Genomic DNA, 9,075 nt, shown 5'->3' with positions numbered 1-9,075 from the left:
AGTTCAAGAGGAGAGCCAAGAAAAGGACAGCCACAGACACACGAAATGGTCCCCGGACTGCTGCCCTACGGCCTCAGCAGTAAAAGAAAAACTGGCCAAAGGTCATGCTTTGGATGAAGATAAGGTAGTGAGTGCCTCGGGGTCTTGGTTAGAAACCAGGACGGGAAGAGTCACCGAGAGAAGTGGGCCCCAGGGCCAACCGGCTGTGGGTGTTGGGGAGCCAGCTCCAGCCCGTCCATGAATCCCATTCCAGTATCACTCCCTTCCCATCGGGGAGGCGGCCTTCGGTCCCCGGCCCCCGCCGAGAGGTGGAGGCAGACCCCCTTGTGAAAGGCTCCACGACCCAGAGTCGGGCGACTCGCAGGTTCTGGCGGAAAGTTGGCAGCCACCGCCCCCTCTCCCGTCTCCCTCCCCGACACCCCAGCCCTCCCCGGGCGCTACGGCGGAGGTGGGGGTGGGGGGAACTGGCCTAGTGTTCTGGAACAGCTGCAGCCGGCGCTGGGCCCGCCTGGAATGCGGGAACAGGCTGCGCACCAGGACTTTTATGGAAACTTGCTGGTGGAGCCGGCGGCGGCGGCGGCGGCAGCCAGAGGGCTCCCAGCGGCCGGAGCGGCAGCGGCGGCGGCCGGAGCGCCCAGACCCCCGCCCACACCCAAGCGCAGGACGCGCACAGCCTCTCGGCGCGCATCGAGGACCCCAGCTCGTCGCCGGCTCCTGGCGGGTGAGAGGAGTCGGGGAACGTGGGGCGGGGGCGGAGGCGGCAGACCGGGAGGGGTCGGGGCCGCCGCGGGGGCGGGGGCCGCGGGGAGACGCGCCCCCCTCCCGGCTCCCGGCCGGGCTGCGCCGCAGCACCAGAGCGCGCGGGGCTGCGGCCAGCTGGGGCGGCGCGCCGGGCCCGGCCCGTCCTGCGGACTCGGCGGGGTGGCGGCCCGGGTCTGCGCGTCTGACCGCGCGAACCGGTCTTTGGCTCTGGCGGCCGTTCCCTCGCCCGCCGCCCCTGCTTCCAGCTGCCCTCGTGCCGGGTCGGCCGAGTTGCATTCGGGCGCTTGCTCCACTCCTGCAGGGAAGAGCCCCGCGCGAGCGGCGTGGGCGCAGACCCTTCGCTCTGCCCTTGGGGTCCAAGAGGGTATAAAGTTTAGTGTCGTCCCCCACCCACCACGTGCCCCCGGCGCGGTCTCTATCCCGCGATGCCTGCTGTTTTTAAGAGAAATCTTTTCCTGGTCTGCCCCTGCGGAGGCTGGGGAGTAAAATGTGCTTTAACAGCCTACCATCTACCCCCTCCCTCCAAAGTACGTTTTGGAGGCGATTTGGTCCCAGGTGGGATGTTGGGGTGCGCGGCTACAGTTGGAAGTTGGAGTGCATGACGTGGTCACCTCCTGAGACCTCCCTTGTCCCTCTGCGTTTTCCAAATGCGAAGCCATTCCAACTGTTGATAAACTGTGACACGCTCTACGGTGCTAAAAATGTATTGGCATTTGTACGGAAAATAACCAAGTCCAGAGGTTAGTTGATTGTCGCAGTGGCTTCCAGGGCTTCGTTTTATATTTATTTAAGGTCCATAAGGCGAACAAAGAGAGTTGGGGGGAGGGTGCGGTGGAGAGAGAGCGAGGTAAAAAATAGCATAAGGAGATGTCCTAACAAAATGTCTGTCCTAGGGAAAGAGGCAGGTAGAAAAATGAAGTGAACCGTAAGAAAGAAAGAGTTCCACAAGCAAAGCAATGGCAGCATCATTCATCAGCTCAATTTTGTTAATGAATTCATGTAACAGGCCCATTGGCCTGCGAGTCACAACATAGCTATGTATTGGGCAGTACCATTAAGTAAACCTGAGTATTTATACCATCTTAGTCACACGTCATTACGTGAACCTCATTATTTACCCCCTCCAGTCCTTGTACAACTTAAATAACTGCCATCAGAAAACTCAGACGACACAGAAGTCTCTGAAGTTCTTTTGACTTTGAGGTGTGCAGAAGTGGAAAAATGCATCATCAAACTGAGCGACAGTTTTCTGGGGAGATGAAATTTGATTATTTAATATAATTAGTTCAGATTTATACTCATAGGTATTAGCCCCCTATTTTTGAAACTCTTTTATATTTTGACTGAAATAATTTAAGTGAAAATGTGGGGAATTGTGTATTTTATCTGCAACAACTTCGTTAAGGAGCCCTGAACAAAACCCACAACAAAATTCTTTTAAATCCAGTTTCCCTCAATACAGTATTGGTGTAATTGTTTTAATGGAAGATTCACATTTCTAAAACCATTTTAGGCAGAACTGTAGTGAATAGCAATTTTTCTTGCTCACCTTCAATGGAATCTGTGCTATTTTTGAAAATTTGATATGTAAGACTGATCATTGTCAAAATGTATGTCATCTTGAGATGGCTATATTTAGCATCAACAAAAGAATGCCTTATCTAGGCTTTTGAACAGTATTTTTCCCCTGAAATTACACTTAAAGTATTTAGGTTAGGGTTTCATTTGTGAACAGAATGAAAACTAAGTATGTATATTTGGAAGAGATTAATTGGGGATTTAGATTGCTTAGAACCAAAGTGACCTCAAATTACATACTTCATTTAGGGGAAAAAAACAAAAAACAAAAAACAAAAAACAAAACCCTACTGCTATTTTTAAAACACCATAAAAGCAAATAAAGGTATTGTTTAAATAAAAACACATGCCTATAAGAAAGAAAACAGTGCAATAAATGTAGAAAAGTAGATGGGGAGATGTCTAAAAGTTTTTTTATGGAAGAGAGGACTCCGTACATTTTATAGTATGTAGGCCATATACACACACAAAATAACTTGGTAGTCTACTTTATAATTTAGAGGGAACATGACCTACAACATTCTTTTTTTTTTTTTTTTAAATATTTTTTTATTTAACAGAGAGAGAGAGATCACAAGTAGGCAGTGAGGCAGGCAGAGGCGGGGGTGGGGAAGCAGGCTCCCTGCTGAGCAGAGAGCCTAACAGGGGGCTGGATCCCAGGACCCTGAGACCATGACCCAGCTGAAGGCAGAGGCTTAACCCACTGAGCCACCCAGGTGCCCCGACCTACAACATTCTCAATAACTTTACCTATTTCTGTTCTTTAATTAATCTGTGCTCCATATCACCTGTGTAGTTTTTTCATTCTCTCTTCTGGTTTTGTAATTGCAAAATCACATATTGTTTAGTTACACTTGGAATTGTTATATTTTCTCTTTCTGTTTAAATATTCAGTGCTTGTTTGGCCGGACTTAGGGTGGTGTACTTTCTACTCTCTAAGATGAGTGGATTTTTATCCTGAAATCCAACTTACTTAACTAATAGTCAAACTTGTTTTTGTTTGTTTGTTTGTTCTAAAAATATAACCATATTTATGGTTAAAAATGATCAAGAACGGAACGGGGGACTTTCAAAAGAGGACACATGTACTGTTAGTGTTTTGATACGTTTCTCCTTGTCCCCGTGCACAGGACTTTTTTCTTGTGTTGCCGTATCTCCGGGAAGCCGTGTGTGCACGCCCCCAGTGCAGTCTCTGCCATCCAGTAAGTGTTCAGTACCTCTTCTTTTTCTCCCCATGCCTCCTTTTGTTTTTTTCCTTCTTGTCAGCTCCTTTTTGCTATCAGATTAGAAGACAGACTGGGGCTCCCTGGGCCACGTTTTGAGGCTGGTGAAACTTCACCTTTCTCGCTGGGCCCCTCCTTCTTGTCCTCTCCTCCCCTTTGCCTGTGCCTCCTCCATTCAGGCCGAACTAGGCCTCCCTTTGTCTCTCTATTTTCTCAGCGCCGCCTGTTCCTTTAGATCAGGGGCCGCAAACTGGCAGCCAGAAAGCCACCTGCAGCCACAAGCCTGGTTACAAATTGGTACATTTTATGATAAAATAAGGATTTCCAGCCTCTCCTGAGAAACTGGGTCATTTCTGCATAGCAGCAGTACCCTGGGACGAAGTAGTTGCCCCCCCCCCCCGCCGGAGAGCACACATACCCCTTCTGACACCCGTCTCTGCTGTTACCTGTTCCCTTACAACCAGCCGTCATCCACTCACATGGCCTGTTGGTGACACTGCCCTGCATTGTCTTACAGTTACATCACCTGACCCTAAACTCTTGAGTATGCAGTAGCCCCGATGGAAGTGTGAGGCAGGTCTGAAGCCGTGATAGGATGGGAAGTCTGGACCCGGCATTAGGAACCTGAACTTGAAATGCTGTAGATGTATTTGGGTTAGCAGTCCTTCTCGCAAATGAGGGGATCACGGGAATGAGAAGTTAGCATTCATTGGCAGTAACTGCTGGTGTAAGTTGGGGCTAGAAGGGGCCATGTGTAACTAACTAAAACATTTTAACTGCTGGGATTTCAGAAAGCACAGGGTAGGTATTTCCGGGAAAGAAATCTTTCCTAAAAGTCTTAAAATATCCTCCTCTCTTTCCACCCTAGAAGTATTCAGAAGAGTTTAGTTTTGTTTTTAAACCTTCTAGAGATTGGCCATAAGGAGGACTTAATGGCTGTTCCTCTTCTGCCTGCCCCCCCTCCCCTGGTTTGGAGCCTGATGTCTGGGTCTGTCGGTTCCCAGCTGTGTCCTTCGTTGAAAGGCCATCAGCTTCCACCTGCCCAGAGGGTCAGGCCGCCCGGGCTCCTTCTGAGATTACCACGTCCTTGTGCTTGGGAAAGCAGCTTCTGGTTTTTCACAGTTTAACATAAACCCATTTGATTTTATTTTCTATTCATTCATGGATGCGTCCTCATCAGCAGCCCTCTTTTTGGAGATGCTGATCGGAAGTTTGACTTGGGCTGGCTTTGGATCAGGCAGTTTTTCTCTTATCTCTTTGTCATTCATCCGCTCCCGCCGGTATGAATTGAGTTTATACCGTGTTCTAGTTGTTGCGTGAGACACTGAGGATAAAAAACAGAGTAGAGCAGCATTCTTTTAAGGGGCGTATGATATGGTGAATGCTCTTTGAAAACTATCACATACTGTCATCTGAGAGCAAAGTGTTATACATTATTAATTATTATTATTAATAATTAATACAGAATTATTTAATTCTGTATTAATTTAATATAGAATTAATTAATACAGAAGAATATCAAAGGTTGAAAATAAGATTCTTGGTTATCAGTGAGGAATTGTTTATTGGTAGGAGGGGAAAAAAATCTCATTATTTGAAATAGATAAAATATTTTTGAATGATGACAGGGTTTATGATTGGCTTTATATTTTGATTTAACTTATTAAATTTTATTTGTTTAATTGACAGAGAGCACAAACAGGGGGAGAGAGGGTAGAGGGAGAAGCAGACCCCCCAAAGAGTAGGGAGCCTGATGTGGGCTCGATCCTAGGACCCTGGAATCATGACCTGAGCCAAAGGCAGATGCTTATCCAACTGAGCCACTCAGGTGCCTCATATAATATTTTTAAAAGTTTAAGGTTATAATGTTCATTAACTAAATGTAATAAAGTCACATTATATTTAAGCATAGATTTCTGCCATAGTGAAAAATGATAAAAATTTGGGCTCACATTTTATAAAGCTCAAAACATTGTTCAAAGACTGTAAAGAGGTAGGTTTTAACAATTATTTATAGTATACAGTTAAGTGTTCTAAAATCTTTTTTTAAAGACTTTATTTATTTATATGACAGAGAGCTAGAGAGCACAAGCAAGCAGAACAGCAGGCAGAGGGAGAGGAAGAAGCAAGCTCCCCCCTGAGCAGGGACCCCAATGTGGGACATGATCCCAGGACCCTGGGATTAAGTCCTGAGCCAAAGGCTGATGCCCAAATGACAGAACCACCCAGATGCCCCAAGTGTTCTAAAATCTTAAAGGAACGCCTGGGTGGCTCAGTCAGTTAAGCGTCTGCCTTTAGCTCAGGTCATGATCCCAAAGTCCTGAGATTGAGCCCCATGTCCAGCCCTGCTCAGCAGGGAGTCTGCTTCTCCATCTCCCCTTCCCCTGTTCATGCTCTCTTAGGAACTCTCTCTCTCTCAAATAAATGAAATCTTGAAAAATAAAATCTTCTTAAAAGTTGAGACTAAGAATTTACTTGAATTTAATGAAATGCAGATTTAAAGCTGTCCGTCTTGACGATTCTGTTCCTTGAGAAAGGAGATAACACATTATCACAATGAAACAGTTATTATAAATGATAGCTATGATTTAAAATTCTTGATTGCTGGATTATTTGCTATCTTGGAATATTTTAATTGTATGTCTAAAAAGGAAAATTAATTAAATTTAGAAAATAGAGAAGTCAAACATGGATCCAGTGAGGTTTTAGAACCAAAATACTAACATGCATATTTTTAGGTCCACTGTGCTTAATATTACATTCTACTATAAGACTTATATATTATCTCACAGCTGGAGCTTCACACCTTAATATCCAGCCTGGAAATTGTAACAGCCCAAAATTATACTCTATTCTTGAACATGACATTTTATCAGGCTATGACGTCATCTTCAAAAGCTTCTTGAAGCTTATCTCACTAATTGCTATGCCTGTTGATACAAATATTAATATTACCATTGAGCATGTTATATATGTTTCATGTACTTAAATTACGTAAAAATGGAGAGTGATATGGTGAAGTGAGTAGTTGAGTAATAGTCAGGAAACTGGAGTCTAGTTCCTTGTTCGGTGACTGAACGGCCTTGCAACCTGGATAAGTCACTGAATTTCTTTGCGGCTATTTTTTCAAGGGGTAAATGAAGGGGTTGGACTAAGTGATCTTGTTTGTTTGTTTATTTAAGATTTATCTGAGAGAGTGTGTGCGTATAGGCCCATGTGTGCGAGTGGGGGCAGGGGCAGAGGGCAAGAATCTTACACTGGGCTCAATCCCAAGACCCATGTGATCACCACCTGAGCCGAAAGCAAGAGTCCGATGCTTAACCGACTGAGCCATCCAAACACCCTGGACTAAGTGATCTTTAAGGTCCTTAAATAATGAGCTCTAAAAATTTATGATTTTTAAAAAATATATTTTTTTATTTGACAGCACTAGTAAGGGGAAAAAGAGAGGGAGAATCAGGTTTCCTGCAGAGCAGGGAGCCTAATGCGGGCTCAGTCCCAGGATCCTGGGATCATGACCTGAGCCAAAGGCAGACACTTAACTGACTGAGCCACCCAGGTGCCCCCAAATCCATAATTCTTTTTTTTTTTTTTTTTTTTTAAGATTTTTTTTTTTTTTTTTAAATTTATTTGTTAGAGAGAGATACAGAGCGCAAGCACAGGCAGACAGAGTGGTAGGCTAGAGGCAGAGGGAGAAGCAGGCTCCCTGCCGAGCAAGGAGCCCGATGTGGGACTCGATCCCAGGACGCTGGGATCATGACCTGAGCCGAAGGCAGCCGCTTAACCAACTGAGCCACCCAGGCGTCCCCAAATCCATAATTCTTAATCCATGTATAAACAGATCCCAAATGTAATTTTGAAAGGTAGTAAAACCTGTTCAAAACTCTACTCATTTTCTTCAAACATATTTTCAAATTTAATCTCAATTAATGGTAACTCTGTCCCCTCATTCACTCAAGCCAGAAACTTTGAGTTAATTCTTCACAGTATTCGTCTTCTCTCCTCTCCCTCTCCGGATCTAACTGGCCAAAGTTCTTGCAGTAGTACCTTGGCTACAGGGTAATTTCCCTGGATTCAGGGACTTAGTGTGTTGGTTCACTCTCTTCCTTCCCCAGCCTAGAGTAGTGCCTGGCCCATAGCAGGAGTTTGATAAACCCTGGTTAAGTAAGTGGATGAATGGGCCACCATGTCCTGTCAATTCCACTTCTGAAACGTCTCTTTCAACTTTTCATTCGTAATGCCACGGTCTTAATTCAGGCTCTTGGCTCGCCAAGAGCACTGTGCTTGTCCTCTTCCCTGTAGCCTTCCCCCATCTACTCCAATTTTTTTGCACGGCTGTCAGAGGGCTTTTTCTTTCTAGAATACCTACCTGATTCACATTCTTTTTTTTTTTTTTTTTTTTAAGATTTTATTTATTTGACAGAGAGCGAGAGCAGGAACACAAGCAGGGGGAGTGAGGGAGGGAGAAGCAGGCTTCTCGCTGAGCGGGGAGCCCCATGTGGGGCTCAGTCCCAGGACCCTGGGACCATGACCTGAGCTGAAGGCAGATGCTTAACGACTGAGCCACCCAGGTGTCCCTGACCCACATTCTTGCTTTAAAAATTCCTTTTTTGGATCCTCACTGCCTAGTTTAGATCAAGTCTAAGCTTTCTTAATAAGACATGTAGGAATCTTCCCAGTACGTGCCTAGCCTTTCCAGTTTCACATGGATTTGCTGGATAACTTACAGCTCCCCAAATTTGTAGTGGGTCATCAGGCATTGGTGTTTTTGTTCATGGTGATTCTTTTGTCTGAATGTGTGGAATCCTGTTTATCTTAAATCTGTTTGTCTTTCAAGGTCTAAATCAAAGGTCACCATCTCTATGTAACTTTCCTTAAGTCCAGCCCCTCCTTCACCCCACTGTTGTCTTTTCCACAACTTTTCCATGTTTCTATAGTCCTGTACATATACTGCTATTTTAGTACTTAATACTTTAGTACTTTAATACTTAATACTTTGTGTTATAATTATTTCTGGTCCCATCTATTTCACCGAACAAATGTACGTGACTTCAAAGGCTTTTTCATGCATTTTGTATCCTATTGCCACACATAATGTCTGGGACAAAGTACGTTCTCCTTCTCATAAAAATACTATATTGTAAATATAAACCAAATATGTCAAAATTGAAAAAAAATGGAGCCTTTCTGATAAATCATTTAACAATATGCTATAGACTGTAGTAATGTTACAATACAGTCTCTGAAACCTATGATGTGTACTTAGTTGTCTTCATTTGACATGAATGATTAATATGTTAGAACAGAATCATTAAATCCCGTTATCATCCCAGCTTTCTTTATTATGACCAAGCTCTAACTGATGAGCTGCATGTTTAGCCTTATCTTTTGGTGTTTTCTCTCTACTCATTCTTCATAACAATTCATCTGTGCCTGTGATCTTGAACACTGAAACAGTGCAGAAAGGCTGGATTGTTGTGTTGCTGCTGCCCCCTGAAGGTGGCCAAGGGCA

At 44.7% G+C, this 9,075-nt stretch overlaps 1 protein-coding gene across 6 annotated transcripts in view; it reads left to right on the top strand.

Annotated features, from left to right (window-relative positions):
* Positions 1–281: 281 nt before the first annotated feature.
* Positions 282–9,075, top strand: part of NEXN (nexilin F-actin binding protein) — a 54,779-nt gene continuing 45,985 nt past the window's right edge. For 2 of the 6 annotated variants that reach the window (XM_032303523.1, XM_032303525.1), the window contains exon 1: positions 282–721. The gene's annotated coding sequence lies outside the window, so the exon portion shown is untranslated. Of the gene's footprint in view, positions 722–3,470; positions 3,543–9,075 lie in introns of all 6 variants that reach the window. The other 4 variants (XM_032303527.1, XM_032303528.1, XM_032303524.1 and 1 more) reach the window with 3 other exon arrangements.

The sequence above is a fragment of the Mustela erminea genome, chromosome 10 (genome assembly GCF_009829155.1).
Source record: "Mustela erminea isolate mMusErm1 chromosome 10, mMusErm1.Pri, whole genome shotgun sequence".
Taxonomy (NCBI): Eukaryota; Metazoa; Chordata; class Mammalia; order Carnivora; family Mustelidae; genus Mustela; species Mustela erminea.
This window is presented reverse-complemented; position numbering and strand designations above follow the sequence as displayed.